General features: G+C 38.1%; 1 protein-coding gene across 1 annotated transcript in view; it reads left to right on the top strand.

The window, feature by feature from the left end:
• spsb4a (splA/ryanodine receptor domain and SOCS box containing 4a) overlaps positions 1-19016 on the top strand; it is a 143011-nt gene that overhangs the window by 27155 nt on the left and 96840 nt on the right. The window contains exon 2 of the mRNA XM_088348476.1: positions 2418-2548. The gene's annotated coding sequence lies outside the window, so the exon portion shown is untranslated. The remainder of the gene's footprint in view (positions 1-2417; positions 2549-19016) is intronic.

Genomic DNA, 19016 nt, shown 5'->3' with positions numbered 1-19016 from the left:
CACACGCCGTTAGTGGCGGAAAGAAGCACTACAGCAATGTCCTGTACTCGGAAAAAGGTGGACAATACAAAATGTAACTTACAGCAATATAGACATTTTTTGACACCCTGAATCTTTTTTTCGTATGTACCCTTGTTCGTAACTCGAATATTCATATGTATGGGAGCGTCTGTATTTTCCAATTTGACATACTTTAAAAGTTTTACAATTATGTGTTTTATAAGTATTTGTATATTATACAATGTTAGAATATCCTTGACTGATAAATGCACTGCAAAAAAAAATCTTGTGATTCATTCATCAAGAATATTCTTTCCTATAAAGCAAGTGTATTGGCACATTTTTTGGAGTCTCGAGGTAACCTTGCATATTTTTGCATGTGCTTTGAAATTTTAAATACTCAGGGACAGATTATACAAGTATGCATTTTATAAGTACATACAGATTATACAAGTAATTACAAACGTCATTGATTGACAAATACACTGAAAACATGTTGACTTCACCTTTTATCATTTTATATCTTCTTTTACTAGAAAAAACAAGCTAAAATAGTAAGGCTGGAAAAAACACCTGTGTTTGGAAAAACCTGGCAAAAAGGTGCAGGTTTACTTAAATGGAGCTATGCATTTTTTGCATTTGATTTCCAACATCAAACATCTTGGAACATAATATTCAAGTATAGATTATATAAGGGCAGCACGGCGGCGCAGTGGTTAGCGCATGTGCGGCACAGTTCTGAGTTCATGAGATCGAACCTCTTGTGTGGAGTTTGCGTGTTCTCCCTGTGCTTGCGTGGGTTTCCTCCGGGCACTCCCACATTCCAAAAACATGCATGTCAGGTTAGTTGGCTGGTCCAAATTGTCCCTAGGTATGAATGAGCGAGCGAATTGTCTGTCCCTGTGTGCCCTGCAACTGGCTGGCAACCAGTTCAGGGTGTCCCCTGCCCACTGCAAGAAGATAGCTGGGATGGGCTCCAGCACCCCGGCGACCCTACTGAGGATGAGCGGTGCAGATAATGGATGGATGGATAGATTATATAAGTATATTTAGTATCTAATGTATTTTTTTCATTTGTTTTTCAATTCCAGGTATGTTGTTATGACAAGCAACTTCTGTAGCAGCCAAGAGCAATATGAACCTCACATAACCCAAAGTTCTGACCTTTTTTGAAGCGTACAATTGTAGCTGTTTGCAATTACAGTTTGTTCAAGCATTCACCCGCCTGGCAAATTTGCATAAATGCAATTGTTATTGAGTCCAATGAGCGACAGTTGATCCACAATTGATATGATTCACGAACATTATCCAATTTTTTTTAGTTCTTATCAAACAACAATTGTTCTACCAAGAGCACACAAAACTGCTTTAGCTCATCAAATTACATAATTGTCTTTTGCAGTTGCGTAATTTGTCAAGAGCACAACCAAATGGAGAGGCGAGACTGAACACCACCTGCACAGAGCTTCTAATCCCAAAGAAAAGCAGATTAGTTTGCAGGCTGGTGCCCCTACTCAAGTGTGTCTGGCCAAGGGGATCTGCTGAGGATGAGTTGCCTGCACGGTTTAGCCCCACTTAGCTCTTGTTCGACACCTCCTGGAAAACCTCACCCAAGCGCATCCTTCCAGTCTGCGTGGATGCACGCACTCAATTATGATGCATGATACGGGTTTTCTCATGTGTACCCACAATTCCAAGTGCTTTGTAATTCCCCATGATGTATGGTACATTTTACACACATTTCCCTCAACATAGAAACAATGTTAAGCGGGTAGGGATAGCGTTCCAATCCCAAGGCTAACTACACGTGAAATGATTGAGAATTTCTCATCTGTACATTTGTTTTATGTTAACAAAAATATTTTCCATAGAACAGTCAATAACTTGACTCTGCGGAGAATTTAACATGTATTTTCTTTTACATCATTCTCAACATTATTTTATCGAAATTGATTCACATTAGTCCATTTTTTTATATGAAATGAAATGATCTGCATTTTTATAGCGCTTTTCAAGTCAATGACTTCCCAAAGCGCTTTACATTGTGCTTCACATTTCCCAATAGCGGCCGTGATCTGTGCAGCCATGTAAGGCACTAACCTGCTTATTGGGGGTATTGGGGGTTCAGTGTCTTACCCAAGCACACTTCGACATGTAACACGGACAAGCCGGGATTCGAACTGGGATCCCTTTATCCTAAAACGATCGCTCTACCTCCTGAGCTACTGCCGAGCTGAGCTACAATGATACTATTGCTTTTTCTAAACTACATCCAAGGGAAATATGTTGTCATGTTTGCATCTTTAGTTTTGGAAAGAAAAGCATTTACATTTTTGATACATTAGTGAGGCCAACAACACTCACTCAGAAGATGTATTTTAATGTCATTTACATTTATTTATTTTTTCATTTTACAGCACGGTGTATCGGTGGATCCGATGTTCTATCCAAGTCGGAGAGAATGCCAACAAGTTGAAGCAATGCCCCACTCTAGATTTTAGATCAACTGCAGAAGACTGCAGAGGACATTGAAGCAACATTTGCAAAAGTAAGTTAAGGCTTGTTTATTAACACTGAAACAAGATAGATGTATTAAATATTGGAAGTAAGCTGCCAAAGCAAAACTGATGTCAAATACGACCATTAACAATCTCCAGTGAATCCAGCAATGTAAAATATGTAGTCTAAAACGCATGATAATGCCGACAGAAAATAAAAATCTGCCTAAAACCATTTCGGGATATTTTAACGATCTTCGGCGTAATCGGTCTATTTGGCTCCATAACTCCCCTTTAAAAATAAACAGATTTCCGATATAGCCTTTAGCCTCTAACCTTTTGATTGACACCACTCTTAGCCAATCGCAAGCTTTTTTTTAATGGTACTTGGCCTTTGACCACCTATGAGGGCCTGTATTATAAAAAAAAAAAAACTTTCATGACCAATTTGGCTTAAAAAAGCTTTAGCCATTAGTGACTGAATCAAAAGTTGCTTGATTGTTCAGCCAATGAAATTCCCAACATAATTTAACACAAATGTACGAGCTGTGTTGAAATCAGAGCCAAAAATTAATAAATTTAAATGCATCATGGGATCCATTTCTACTCTCGATTATTAGGCGCAAGTGTGCATAATCAGTGATCAGGGAACCATTTACAATTATTTCACAATGTCTAAATATTGGCCAAAGTAAAGTACACAAATGCAAGGGCTGTGAACTGGTTGTCTCAAAATGGCCACTTTTGGAAAAGCCTAGAGCTACCATTAGAAAAATGTGTAAAATATAGAGTTTAGTTTTTCATATTTTAGTCCATTTTGACAAGGTACAAGGTAAGGCTTGAAGTTATTGTCTCACCTGTTTTCCAGCTAAGATGCCCATGCTACACTAATCTGCAGGCATTTCATTACAGAAAAATAATCAGGCAAGAATAAAAACCTATTTCTGTGTGTTCCAACTCAGATTACTGAGTGTGAGTAGCACGTGTAGTGTTCAGGACCAAACTTTAGAATGTTAACTTTCCAAAATGGACTAAAACCGTCCACATTCTCCAAACAGATTACAAAACACCATTCAATTTCCTCTGGGTACAACTTGGTTTAGGATTTCAGGTAGATTTTACAAGAACGGTAAAAGATTAATAGTGTCACAGAGATGGCGTGAATTGCCAAATTTCCTATGTCCTTGAATTAATAAATCTCAAACATTTTCCTTGTATGAGCTGCAACGCACGTATGTATATCATCACCAAAAAGTCGTCTTTGTTCACTCAATGCTTTATTAATGAGTTATTTGAAGTGTCATTGTTTTCTAAATCGGTCAATATAAATTTAATGTGTTCAATTCATTTTTTAGGGAATAGGTGTTTTAACATCTTGTAAAAATTAAGTTTTGGAGATAAGTGACAGTAGCGCTCTTCTCTGCAACAGATATGACCTGATTTAGTTTATAAACATGTCATCATTGTTGTGGTTTACCATCTTTCGAAAAACAAAGGTTTGTCTGTAAAATAACATCCATTTGAATTCCGAAAATCATGTCTCAGCAGGAATTTTGTTAATAAAGGATTTAATCTGGCTGAGTTTATTTGGTTGGGTCCCATTTACTTGAATCTTCTACCCAATAATTTCATAGGCTAAATTAATCTTTGCTGTGTGATAGATGCGACCCAAAACCCATATCTTCAACATTCTGGACCGCTAGTCTACATCATTTTTAAAATTCCCAATTCTTTTAAAGTGTGTTATCACAATTTCTACCTACAGCAAGTCATGTGATGTCATGTGGGACCAAATCAAGATTTTATCCTAAATTTCGCTTTGATTTCCAGGGAAGCATGTTAGAATTGTTTGGGATCAAAATCGTCCCACTACACAACAAATCTCAGTTTGGCAAGCATTAAACACTTCATCAAAAAGAGGCTTCAAGTTATCTTTCCACTACAATGGGAGTTTCACGTTCTAGTTACCGTCAAACACAGAGAGGTCCATTTGCAAATCCTGCTCCAGTATTCTGCTGCATGTTTAAGTAATTTTACATAAACAAAATAATTAGTTTGCGACAGATATATTTGGCTCTATGCGAGAAATGTGTGACGAGTGCTTGTGAATGTTCCTCATTGATAGCTCTCTGCACTCAGTGTTGTCATTTTCCATAGTTGGCATTCAGTACTGTCAGAAAAGTATGCCACCAGCTCCCTGATGATCACTCTGATGCTACACGTGTGATGATATTTTTTGGGGCCATGTGGCACTTAATCAAGCCAAAATGTCAAGTGGTAAAAAAAACGAGGGAACAATGAAGCTGTTTGAGGTTGTTGGCAACTGAGGGAGGTGAAGACCTCTGGGCTGGTCACATGGCCTGACAACAAAAGTGTGCGTGTGGCCCAATGTGATGGGGCTAAATGGGGGTCCTGGCAACGTGACACACAGGAAATGGGAAACATCAACTCCCGTCTATGCGTGCTATAATGCTGACGTGGGCTTTATGACCTGCCGCGGCACGACTCAAAGATGTAGGCGAGGCAAACACGCTCTTGGGTGTTCGTTTTTGCATTTTTGCCAGTATTTGTTGTTTGATCTATTGCTGCTGCTGAGCACAAGGACATAACACTTACCGAAGCTTGGTGTTGTTTGTGCACAAGATTGGGGTAAAACTCAACTCAGCTGATTTCGTATTGAGCGCAAATCAGTGTTTGGAATGCATGCAATACATATATATATTTTGCAAGCAGTTGCAATTTGAAATACTGATTTCACTGCGATCAATTGCAAAATTGCAAAGTAGTGTAAAAATTAGGACTGTATCTGTTTTTTTTTTCTTAACTTGTTATCCATTTTTCTGGTCACTGATAGCATTTGCAAAGCTCAAAGACATGAAACTTCAGTTATCCAGGTGTTATAGAAAACATTTTTTTTCATTTCCAATACGATAAGTTATTTGTTTTTAATGAGGTTGACTATTTAAATTTAAGGCCGATATCCAGTTGCAGAAAATTAAAAAAGCTGGCATTGAATCTCTGAATAGTTTAAAATGTAACATTTTTAATGTATAAACTGCAGCACATTTAATTTAAATGGATACAGTATGTTTATGAAACGGCAGCGTCTCTAAGATGAGTGGTAAGGATCACTGATGATTGTCTATGGCTTTTGCAAGGCTAACCAATAAGATACTTGTACAGGTGGGACCGTAAAGTGTTCAGTTCTTAAACACGCTCCCAGAGACAAAAACTGATCGATTTGTTGAATATTAAAATAAACTCCAAATGTAGACAGAAAAAGTAGTTTTTTGTAAATTAAGTTCAAGCGTTGTTTCCTTTTTCTGGGAAGATAAACATAAAAACACTTATAGTCGTAGCCTTAACATTCATATCATTACTCTAAAACAATAATTCATAGAAAACCTCTAAAATTACACACTTTTAAATGGATTAGAGTTAAACCGTCTAAAAGAGCCTGTAATTGGCGAAATCCGTGAAGTAGAAAGAGAAGAATCAGAAATATTGTTTAGTCAATCAGAATACCGAACACAATGCACAATTCAAACAAGTAAAGTTGTGATACAGTGAAAGGTGAGCCATGTTGTGGCGAGGGTTCACCGGATTTATGGGCTGTCAAATTAACAGAATACGCCTTAGCAAGTTGAAAAGAAAAGGCTGGGAACATATCCTTATGCATAGACAATACTTGATCTCTTATTATTAGGTTGCATTTATGGATTTTTTCAGGCTTTTTGTAAGATATATTTTGAGCAACTTATACACCCAAAAACGTTCATGTATCTTGCTACATTGTTCTTTGAGCCTGCCAAAACTAGCATTGAGTTTTTTTCTAACTAACAAGCATCATCATCTTCTACGCTGAAAACTAGTGTCGTCTTCTCCACAGTAAAAACTAGCGGTTTGCTTTCCCTCCAAAAATGCGTTGTCTTCTGCACAAGAAAGCTAGCGATGTCTTCTTCTATAGTGAAAATTAGCGTTTTCTTCGTCTTTCAATGGTTGAACCGCATCGTTAGATACCCCTCACAAATTGCGTCTTTTACCTAACTATAGTTCAGTAAGTAAGATGCAATAGTTTGGATATTTATTTTCTTTCACCGTTACAGATACTGTTTGATGTCAGCTCTAAAATATAAATTGAATAAATATAATCTACAGCTAGCCGGAGAAAAACAGTTTTAAGTGACTTGCATATCCGTATATGATATTGAGAGCATATGAGAAGAGCCACAAGGTTTTTGAATCAAGAAAATGGCCACAGAAGGAATTAAACTCTTATCTTAAGCAATATAAAGCATATAATCAAATTCATTTCAGGGGAATAATAGTGTTTTCATCTTCCTGGAAAAAAAAACCCCAAAACAAATTATTTTCCACATGACCGTGACAGGACAACAGGATAACCGATACCATGGTAGTTAAGAACAGATCTACCAGCAAGAGCAGAAATGGTGAGATTCAGAAAGAAAATCATAACTGCAATGCTTGAAATTTGTATTTTAAAGCCTGTCAGTGTAAATTGGCAACGATTAGAAAAACATTTTTTTCCCCCTCAAGTCTGAGATGCTTTCTAATCAATTTCATGTGATAAATGATTGAGCCTGGCGCAAGTCGGAGTGCTCTTATTGACGACTGTCATCAATTGTCCACATCTTCTATCCATCTGACCTTCCACCTTCACCCCGACTCTTGAACAGAACAACAAACACAAATGGCGTCTGTTTGAATCCCAGAGGTCATCAATTTTTATGAAGTTACTCAAGGTCATCGCGCCTGAAACCATCTGTTATTTCCAGGTGCTTTGACTAACTGAAACGATCCTGGTTACATGCGTTCGTTAGTGATTATTTTCTTTTTTTTTTAAATTTACTATAGTTTTTGCACTATAGGGTGCAACTGAAAAAAAATGTCTTTGGTCTATAAGGCGCTTGAAATTAAGATTAATGAAAGAGCTTTTGTTTGTACGGGTACATATTAATACAATGCAAGGATATTTAGCAGCACATAGTAATGCATTGCGTTAATGCATTACTATGTGCCACTGACTCGCAGGGTTACTTTAACTTGATTACTTTCAATTACTTTTGGATTACTCCAATACCAAATATGCTGATAAAAGACAAAAGAAACTAAATATGAATAAAATTACTAAATTTTTGGCATGTTTGGGGAGTAACGGAATACATGGAACGGCAAAAATGATGTTGGCAAGCTGTTTGGATTTATTTTCATTTTGTTTCTGTCGCATTTTATGTTAGTTTTGCTGAAGATCAAAGAGATCAAAGCCAGGAGAGAAAGCTTACCACGTGTTGTGAGTCATAATTTTGTTCATATTTAGTTTCTTTTGTCTTTTATTAGCATATTTGGTATTGGAGTAATCCAAAAGTAATTGAAAGTAATCAAGTTAAAGTAACCCTACCCAACCCTGCTGACTCGCACTAATCGCAATACATTGTATGCAATGGGAATCGAATCAGAGTAGTGGCAATGAGACCGCAGACACATTACCACTTCACCACCAGTGCTACAATTGACATATAAAAAGGCATTAGAGCTTATCTGATCATCACACTATTTTTACTCACTGTGCAACAACACTGATTTGCATAGTGTTTTTGGTTAAGTTAAACAGTCTTTCCACTTCTTCATCTGTGTGTCAATAATCTTTTGGTTTAATACATATGCATGTATAGAAGATCTTTAGTAGTATTTTGTTGAAAGATTGTTTTCTACATTCTCTGAGATTCATTAGTGAAAAAGTGGAAACTATCGGAATGCCAGTATTTTTTATTTTTATTATTTATTATTTTATTATTATTATTATTTTTTTTAAGATTAAAGAGTTAAGATCATCAGCAATTCCAAGATTTACGGCACCTTATTGTTGTTTCTTCTTTCGAGACATGTTCAAACCTGCATTGAGATAATGTATCGGCGTCTCATGTTATCTGCACGTGTGTTTGTGAGCGACTCAGATGAGACGTGTTTCATTTCCATGCTATCGGCATCCAGTCCAGAGTTCACACTTCGCATCCATACATCGACTCGACGTGTGTAAGGAGGCCACGTTCTCTCCCAGTGGTTGAACGTGATTGTTCTTGTCTAATATTTATCTAACACCCTTATGTTGCGCTGGGGCGCAGACATACTGAAACTGAAAAAAGAGCTTTCCTCATATTTATGGAATCATTCCTAACAGTGGATTGATTCTACTAGCTGCTTAAACCTATGTGGATTTTTAAAATTTTTGTTTTATTGTCAAATCAGTTTGCTGCCTCTTCGCTGTCATATGAATTAAATCTGCCCAGAGCCCTAGTCGAGACCGGCACACATTTTTTGGTATCCATTTTAATAATTTTATTGTTGTCATTTTATTTGAGATTATGTGTGAAGTGTTCCAGTTGATGTATTGTAATTTCGATAACTAGTTTTATATTTATATGTTCACAAATCACACCAGTGAAAAATGGTTCTTGAAACATAAAATAAATAATAGATCATTTGAAAATCAGCTAAACTCTCGCAAAAATAGTATTCTCTGTACTAACGATTTTACCCATTTGAATTATTGCGAATAAAATTACATATTGTTTTCAAAAATATTTAATGACTTTCAAAAGGGAGCTACAAGAATTGAGGAGAAATACATAACTAAAATTTGCACCTTTAATTTTACTCTTATAAAAGGATATTTTCCTTTTTTTCTTATTGTAATTTTTAAAAATTTGTGTAGCTTATAAGTCATATTTTTGACATAATAATAATTAATTTTCGTAGAAATTAAATGCAATTAACTTTTTGTTTAGATTTTATATTGTTTCTCTTCTAAAATAAAAAAAATAAATTAAGTAGAGACTGATTATTCTTTATCTTGTTTCAAAGTTCACTCTTAAAATCAAATGTCATGAACTAGAACAGGATCAGGACCCAAACGCGTGACGTTTCTCTCACAAGCCTTTTATTTTACGGGAAATGGGGAGTCATGCACATTAGGCAGAAGTATGGCGTAGAATGATGGGAAGCCAGAGGCCGACGAGATCGATACAAATTGCCCGAGTAAATATCGGACTGATGGGGTCGATACCGGACAGGACGGGACAGACAGGATTGATGATGAAACAGGATATCGAAATAAACAGGACTCTAGACGGGAACGAAAACTGGAGAGAATAATAAACAGAACAAAAATAGACAGGAACAAAACTGGAAACCGAAAATAAACGGGTACAATACCGGTTAGGAAAAGCCAACGGCAAACAGGACCGAGTCAAAACCCACGTCTTGCCGGGCAGAGGTTTGTTGACGGACTGACAAAGGAAAAATGAGAGCACTGAGCTTAAATAGACAGAAAGCCAATCTGTCAATGAGCCGCTGCTGGCGCCACACGGGTGGGGCCAATTGGGCGCCATGGCAACTGTGACATCAAATTTTATATAAAATTTCTAAAATTATCTGTCATTTTAAATAATCTTGATCATTTTAAATTATTACCATTTACGAGAAAAATCATGTTATAAATTCATTAAAATCTGAAAAAAAAGGAAAACGAAACTTGCACTACTGCAGAACATTTTACTCATTTTATTTCTTTTTTGCAGTGCAATCACACAATGACTTTCTCAGTATTACACAATATGTATTTATTAATTTGTTTTGCTGTGCAATCACTCATTTCACATTATTTTTGGGTCAAGGTCAAATTTGCAGTTTCTGAATTGTAACAAAGTGACTTGATCAGTCCCCATCGAAACTGCCTTGTAAGACCAATGGACACTGTGTCGGCCTGATATTTTGTACGCTTTTGTATACTTAAGTATTTCCAGTGTGAACTCACTTAGAATGCCGCACGTACAAGAATTTCCTCTCGATTCTTTTCGGACATATTTATCGAGCGTAATAATTATGATTTATGAACACAAGCTGGACAACTCCTATTAGTCAGCATACATTGCCGGAATATCCTATCATGAATCAAGTTACACTTATTTAGTTTTAATGCTTTCACCAGGACCAGATGTTTCTGCACGCACTGGACCACTAGCGGTTCATTTGCATTTACTGTAATCATGTCTTTAAACTGACCATGTTTAATTACAGTTTTTCTGCACATGCCTGGGCTCAATTAACTGAAGAATTTGTCTTCCGCGGGCGATTTAATTGACAAATGAGTGCCATGTGATCAGAGCCTGAACTGTGAGGGACACTTCCACCCTTGTGCAGTGTATGTGCATGTGTGTGCACGACCATCCCCGGTGCACGTTAATTATCGAAGGCTCTCCAGGGGCCACGGCAAGGGGGACGTGGCACGCGACTAAGAGGTCATGGGCGACAGACGCGAGGAGGCAGCTGCTGTTGAAAACAGAGGAGGAGGGGAGGATAAAGGGAGGGGTGGAAAGTGCAGAGAGAAAAGAGGTTGGCGTCAGAGGAAGGGGCAGGACTGATGGCCGGGTGGGTAAAGATGGAGGAGATAGAAGGAGAAAAGAGAAGGAGGTTAGAGGGCAGGTCCTCTGGGATCACCCTGAAAATACATTCAGGAAGATGGTTTTCTCATTGTCTTCGCTATAAAACTAAAAAGCCATTTTTGAATGTGTAAAATTAGCTCAGGAGGTAGAGCGCTCGTCTTGGGATCAAGAGATCGCAGGTTCGATTCCCGGCTCCTCTTTGTTTTATGTCGAAGTGTCTTTGGGCAAGACACTGAATCCTTAATGCCCCCAATAAGCAGGTCGGCGCCTTGCATGGCTCCATGGCGGCTATTGGTGTGTATGAATGGGTACGTGTGAAGCACATTGTAAAGCGCTTTGGGAGGTCTTCATCAACTTGTAAAGCGCTATATAAATGCAGACCATAAATGTAAATTAAAGTTGGGTGGGTCGTCCTTTAAAAAAGTTGAAAGTGAAATATTTTCCCCATTAAGTCCATCCATTACCTGCACTGCTTATCCTCAGTAGGGTCGTGGGGGTGCAGGAGCCCATCCCAGCTATCTCCGGGCAGTTGGCGGGGGACACCCTGAACTGGTTGCCAGCCAGTCGCAGGGCACACAGGGACAGGCAATTTGCTAGCTCATTCACACCTAGGGACAATTTAGACCGGCCAATCAACCTGACATGCGTGTTTTTGGAATGTGGGAGGAAACCGGAGTGCCCGGAGGAAACCGACGCAAGCACGGGGAGTACATGCAAACTCCACACAAGAAGATTCGATCTCATGCCCTCAGAACTGTGCCGCACACGCGCTAACCACTACGCTGCCGTGCTGCCCTCTCTATTAAGTATGTGTTACAAATACCGGACTAAGTTCAAAGAGCCATTATGCTTTATTTTAGTGTCAATTCATTTCCTAAAAAGTGCTTTAAAAATCAATTTTGATTTGATTTGAAATACTGTAGAAAACCGCGGTGACTGCATTTATGACGCCCTTTAATATAAATCAGTTTATCTTTTTGCCAAGATTATTCATATAATACATGGCAGGAGCCAAACGGGAGGTTTGACAGTACTTTATTCAATATTCCAACATACTTACGATATTCAGATATTTTACCCACAACTCAAGTCCTCAATTCATACATACGAATTGCACAGCGGTGGAACTTACCTATCGAATGCGCTATACCTCTCTTTCCATAGCATCGGTGTCAATGTCAGGTCGCTGAAGTCTCTTTAATCTTTAATCCTCCGAACGATAGCAAGTGAATGCAGTCTGGTCCATTCCCACGGCAACTGTTAATGACAACAACACAAAAAAAACAATTGTGTTGCAATTTGGCACTATTCTCCACAGTATGGTTGCTCTGGCACTGTCCAGGAATGTAGATCTCGCGTTTTACAGAACGTAGCCCTCATTCGCGTTTTCTTTCGGCGCAGTAGTAAATATATGCTAGTCTTTGTGATCGCCATATTGAATGGTCACATGATCCGAAAACACATGACGTACACACCTGTGAGCAGAACTGCAAAATGATGAGTTATTTTCATTTTGCAACCAAAGTGTTGACCCCAAATTCTACATGCGGCTGACGGCAGGTTAAAATGTATGAAATTAGTCCATTTCTCTGTTTGTCTAGCCTGAGGCTCAAAATCCGGTGTGGATTGTAAAACAAAATCGAGTTTTGTCCATAAATTTCACTAAGCGCCTTCATTTAAGGTGTTCTCTGTAGTCCAGAATTTACAGTATATACTGTATACTTTTTCTCCCCAAATTAATGAAAACAGCTTTTTTTTCGAATAAATATAAATTTACCCAGCCGGCAAAGTCAATCGAGGACAACTTGATTACAGATTTTCTAGGGATTATTGCAGTCCTGCCCTGGAAGTGTTTTCATCAAAATATTTATTGTAATTGTGTCTTCCCTGCCAGCCCGTTTTACACGCATGGATTTACGATGTAGGAATGTTGTTTATTGAGCCCCCGGTCTCCTTCATTACAGAGTACTATTGGTATAGCATGCAGTTTGTGTTCTGTAATAGCTGTGTAATGGTATTTACATGACCTGATTTGTATTTTTTTTTCACGCTGGTGCTTATTAACAGTCGGTAAAAAAATGCTATGAATTATTACTCGGGGAATTCATTTTCGTCAGATTAAATGGAAGTATTCCCTTTCACGTCGCTTTTATGATGATATGACTAACTGGAAGAACAGGATCTTGATTCCTTAGTTTTGTACCTCAGTACCTAAGAAGTTTTTCCTTTTGGGGAGGAGGTAATATATAAATGTCAATATTTTTGCTTTGCTGCTCGTACTACAAGTGCTATTATTACCACTACTATTGTTATGTGTGCATGAAATAATTTTAGTCTTTTACTGTAATTTGCAAAAGAGCATTTTTCCTTGAATTCAAATGAGATTGTCTGCTATTTTTTTCTTATTCTAAATCCCAGTTCCTGTACCGTAAAGACAAATAAAAACTTTCTCATAAAATGAATAATCCTTATTTTATTTTTCTCATTCTATTAATAATTTAAAACATTAGGCAATGTCTGTGATAAGTTTATTCTCTTTTTAATATTGGACACCTGCAAAGGAGATTGCATAGGATGCCAGTCCCTTATTTTGACTATTATTGCACACTTTTGCTCGTTGTTTTGACGATTATGAATTGTTTGTTATTGTCACTATTAGCCAATCATATTACTGTCCTTTGATTTCCCTCACCTTTTTGGGCGGGTCTGTTATTGTAACCCAGGAGATTTCATTAAAAAAGGTAGGTTGGAATCTCTTTTCTGAGAATTGGCTTATCTCCCTGTTTCCTTACAAGTTCTAAATCCATTGATGTCATCTCTCCTTATTTTGAGTGTCTACCAAACTTTTAACATGTCCGTCTGTCATAAAAGATAAACTTGCTCATTTTAGGGTTTATGTCTTTTCACTGCAGAAATTAATGGAAATTTATTTAAAAAAAAAATAGAATTGAAAAGAATGTTCTAATCATCATCTATTACAAAATATTGTGTATGTAAACAAGATTTGATCTAACAAAGAGTTAAAAAAAAATATTCTAAAAAATCTATTGAGATTGATAGGTTTGCTGTTCTATCGGCCCGATACTAGTATTTGAATGTAACAGCATAATTTCAAAAAAGGGCAAATTATTTATTGCCCACCCAGCTCAGTTCTTAAAAATCTATAGAATGTGAGTTATGTAAATGCAAAATGGTGACTCAAGCCTAATGCTTTCCTATAACAAGACATGGAAAGGTTTTTTTTTTAATGGAGCAACTGAGCGAGAACGAGGACTGGAAACAGCCGATCACCCCCCGCTGCCTCCATTTACCAGCCTCCCAACGGCTGCACTCAGATGGCCTTTGCGGGTATCGACATGCACATAAGAGGCAGACAATGGCTCGGCGTGTCTGTCAATAAGCTCTTACTTTGTTTTCATGCAGTGCTCCAGCTGAGCAGGGAGCAACCTGGCCTGAGAAGATATTCCAAACAGTGCTAGCCTTTACTCCAGGTCTCCCGCCACAGATCAAATGTTCAATTTACACTGAAGATGTTGTGTTGAATATAATTTGACACTGGCTATTATCTCTAAAACTACTATAGTCTACAGAGAATAGTTTGCTCTCCACTGTGGAGTTTGCATGTTCTCCCCGTGCTTGCGTGGGTTTCCTCAGGGCACTCCGGTTTCCTCCCACATTCCAAAAACACGCATGTCAGGTTGATTGGCCGGTTCAAATTCTCCAAAATTGACCGTACTAGATCTATTCTGAAATTTATATTGTGATCCATAATCAATGCAACAAAATCAAAAAGAAATGAATGAATTCAAGAGGTAAAGTTTGACCAAATTACTGCAATTGTACTGATAATCCATATTATTCTCAGGTTGAACTTATTTTAAAGTATTCGGGGAACCTGTTAATACTGATGTTGGTCACCATGTTTGTGGCTGTACTGTTGGAAAGAAATTATTATTCTGTGGGGTTTTTTTTGTAGAAAAAAGCGAAAAAAATACAAAATTTACTATCATTTCGCATCCAGAATTTGTTCTACTTGCTGTCGCTATCTTCTGGCTTAAATAATTATTGCAGCCTCTGTCAAGGTGCTTGTGTAGCAGATGCAAATATGTGCATTTCTTAGACGTACTTGAATAAACTTTTGGTTTTTCAGCTGTTTGGGGATTTACGTTGGCGACTGTATTTGAAACGGTTCTTTTCTTTCACCATTTTCATGCTATCCTAACAGAAAACTTCGAGCATGAAGTCACTCTCCACCCTTCCCAACTCTATCCTGCCCTCTAAAGTGTTGCGAGTTCTAAACAGCTCTGACAAAAGTAAGATAAAAGCAGATGGACAAATACTTGTACAGTAAAAAAATGTTTTTAAATTCTTTGTTCAATAGCAGAAAATGCTGCTTATTTTCAGTTAGCGTTCGAGATATTCGATCATGTGGATCAGATAAAATAAGAAAAATCAACTTAAAAATAAGCATAATTCGTTTATCAAGCAGATCGTAGTTTTTTTTGTCTCTAATAGTTTTTTTTCTAACACAGAATAGAAAGAATACCTAAAATTAAAATTTTTTGTAAACATAAAATAATTTATTCTCTTATCATATCATTTGATATTTAGATCGCATATTTTAAAGTTAACAAAATACATTCAAAATGACGTCTGAAATGCATTTGAAATTTGCACTGTTCATAAAAATAAGGATATCAAACACCCATTTAATGAACAGCGTATCCTTTTCATATATATATATATATATATATATATATATATAATATATCCTTCCATCCATGCATCCATTATCTGCACAGCTTATCCTCTGTAGGGTCACGGGGGTGCTGGAGGGTCCCAGCTATTTTCGGGCAGTCGGCAGGGGACACCCTGAACTGGTTGCCAGCCAGTTGCAGGACACACAGGGACAGACAATTCGCTCGCTCATTCACACCGAGGGACAATTTGGAAACCCACGCAAGCAAGGGGGAGCATGCAAACTCCACACAGGAGGTTTGATCTCAAGATCTCAGAACTGTGCCGCCGTGCTGCCCATATTTTTATATAATATATATATATATATATATATATATATATATATATATAAAACTTTGGCTCCAATCTAAATACTTTAAACGTTATTGAAGCTGTTTATCTAGTCCCAAAGCAGCAAAAAAAAAAACCTCTGTGAGCGTATTTGATCATTTGCAAATACACTAACCAGTAATTAGAGCAGTTTTTGAAATTTCAAGTAATGCGAAATGTTGCATTTTTATCAATCTTGTTATTTCATACAAAAGCAGAAGGTGCAGAATGTATGTTATGAAAAATAAATAATGACTTTAATAGAGGTTTCCCTATGGAATATATAAGCAATATATCTTCCTGGCATACTTGAACTGAATAAACATTGGCGGATTTATGTGGTGTGGAGAATGGGCGTTACCAGGACGGCAGACAACAAAGGCGGTGTCCTGGCTTGGCCGCCAATAACCGCAATGCGCCTTAATGTTGTGCCATTAAGGCTCATATATTTTTAATGTATAATTATTATAAAATATAAGGCTTCGAGCAGGGTTTTCTCCGCAAGGCCCGCGATGACTTTTTATCGCTACTAAAACAAATGATCATGCGGCGTTCGCTGACATTTGATTTTACACTGTTTCTACTTCCGCATAAATCTCCAAATGGGCTTCATGTCATTAAATTCTCGACGTGAATTTGAATAAGCCAGTTTTAATGTCAGCGTAAGCCGGGTGGTTTTTGTAAGTCCTGTGAAAAGAATTGCTGAGTGAGCGTAAAAAAAAAAAAAAAGAGTCCCGTGAGATCCTTTTCACCCTGCTTGGACAATTCGCTCCTCTTTGCCTCATGTCAATGTTTCTTTGAGCCATCTGTACCATATAATTCCAGCATCCGTTGTTGGTGTTTTCACTCGAACGCTCTGGTCTCACTCTTTACAAGCACAGGCCTGACCAGTTTACTTGATTTGAGGGACCGTGTCCGAAGTAAACTCAAAATTTCACATTTTATTTGTGGGGAGGAAGGGTGCTTTTGGCTATCTTTCAGCCTCTTCCCCGCCACACGCCTGCCTTCTGTGTCCTACCGTGCCGCCGAACAGCGTATGCCCGAATTTTATTTGTGAGGAGGACTGGTGATTTTGTCCGTCTCCCACAACAACATGCGCCGAGCAGCGTGCATGCTGCCCGGATTTTCCAAGAAGAAAATTAAATGTACAATACATATGAGGAATGGATAATTAAAAAAAAAAAAAAAAAATCTGCGATAGGTAAATAACATTCGGGTCCGAATTACTGATTGACATTTTTTGCCCAAACCTGGGCCGAAGATCTTACCTCTTATCTATGCTGTCTTCCAATTTTAACTATCCACCCATCCATTATCCCCACCACTTATAGGGCCGCGGGGGTGCTGGAGCCCATGACAGCTATCTTTTGGCAGTGGACACCCTGAACTGGTTGCCAGCCAATCTTAGGGCACACAAGGAAACCCGCTCGCTCATTCACACTTAGGGACGATTTGGACCAGCCAAATAACCTGACATGCATGTTTTTGGAATGCGGGAGGGAACCGTAGTGTCCGGAGGAAACCCACGCAAGCACGGGGAGAACGTGCAAACTCCACACAGGAAGGTTTGATCTCATGACCTTAGAACTGTGCCGAACACGTGCTAACCACTGCGCCGCCTTGCTGCCCCCAATTTTAAGTGGCACTTTGATATTGTTGTTAGTGAGTTGTAGGATTATACATCCATTTCTAATCATTGTTTCACTTTATTTGCACTATTGATTTTATCTTCAGAATACAGTGGAACCTCGGTTTTCGAACGCCTCTCCGTTCAGACAAATCGGTGTTCGACCAAAAATTTCGAGAAATTCTTGCTTCGCTGTCTGGTCAAAAAATCGGAGTACGAACGCCGGTACGCTAGGGTGCGATGCTGAGCGGCGTACGGGTGTTTTAGCCCCTAATTATTCCTCCGAAGAAGGTTCTTGCAAGCAGGACAGGTGAAAGAAGACAAGCTGTTCGTACAACTATTGCCTTTAAGAAAGACATAATAGCTAAATATGAAAGAGGCGTACGAATTTCCGATCTTGCTAGTGAATACAGCATGGCTAAATCTACTATCAGTACGATAGTAAAGAATAAGGAGGCTGTGAAATCGAGTGATGCAGCTAAGGAAGTTAGCGCTATAAGCAAGCAACTGCCGCAAGTTTTGGAAGAGGTTGAAAAACTTTTGATGATTTTTCTCTCCCCACCGTCCACCACAAAGGTAAAAAATCCTATTCATAATCCTTTTTTTATTTTTACACGTTCATGTTAGCGTAATCTTTCGTACGGAAGATTATGCTAACGCGAACGTACGATTAGCCTGGGTTAGCTTCATGTTTACGGTCATGGTAAACATTCATAGTGTTACGGATTAAAATGATTTTACATTACTTTTAATGGGAAAAACGATTTTCGGTGATCGACCAAATCGGTTTTCGAACAGGGTTCTGGAACGGATTATGGTCGAGAACCGAGGTTCCACTGTATTGTGAAAGGAAGGGTACTCTATTTTCCAGACCATAAGGCAGACTTGATCATAAGATGCACCTTCAAAATACCCCCTTGTAAAATATTTTTTATAAATGTCGCATTCATTCATATCAGGCGCGTGAAACGAAAACACACGATTAAAATAAATTGATTAATTTGTACATGGTTACTGTATGTAGAAGCATTTCCTTGTAAATATGGATTTCTTGATTTATTTGCTGTATGTCCATCTCTATAAAAGTGCCCTGAATAATAAGGCAAAGCAGTCTGGCGTGAAATGATAGGAAGCCAGAGGCCGACGAGATCGATACCAATTGCCCGAGTAGATATAGGACCGATGGGGTCGATACCGGACAGGACAGACAGGATTGATAATGAAAACAGGATATCAAAAATAAAGAGGACAAACTAGACGGGAAGGAAAACTGGGGAGAATAATAAACAGGACAAAAATAGACAGGAACGTAACGGGAAACCGATATTAAACAGGACAAAGATAAACTGGAACAATACCAAA

The sequence above is a fragment of the Urocampus carinirostris genome, chromosome 1, assembly GCF_059441175.1.
Source record: "Urocampus carinirostris isolate Australia breed hairy pipefish chromosome 1, RoL_Ucar_1.0, whole genome shotgun sequence".
Classification (NCBI taxonomy): Eukaryota; Metazoa; Chordata; class Actinopteri; order Syngnathiformes; family Syngnathidae; genus Urocampus; species Urocampus carinirostris.
The sequence above is the reverse complement of the archived record's forward strand: the minus strand, read 5'-3'. Positions and strand labels throughout refer to the sequence as shown.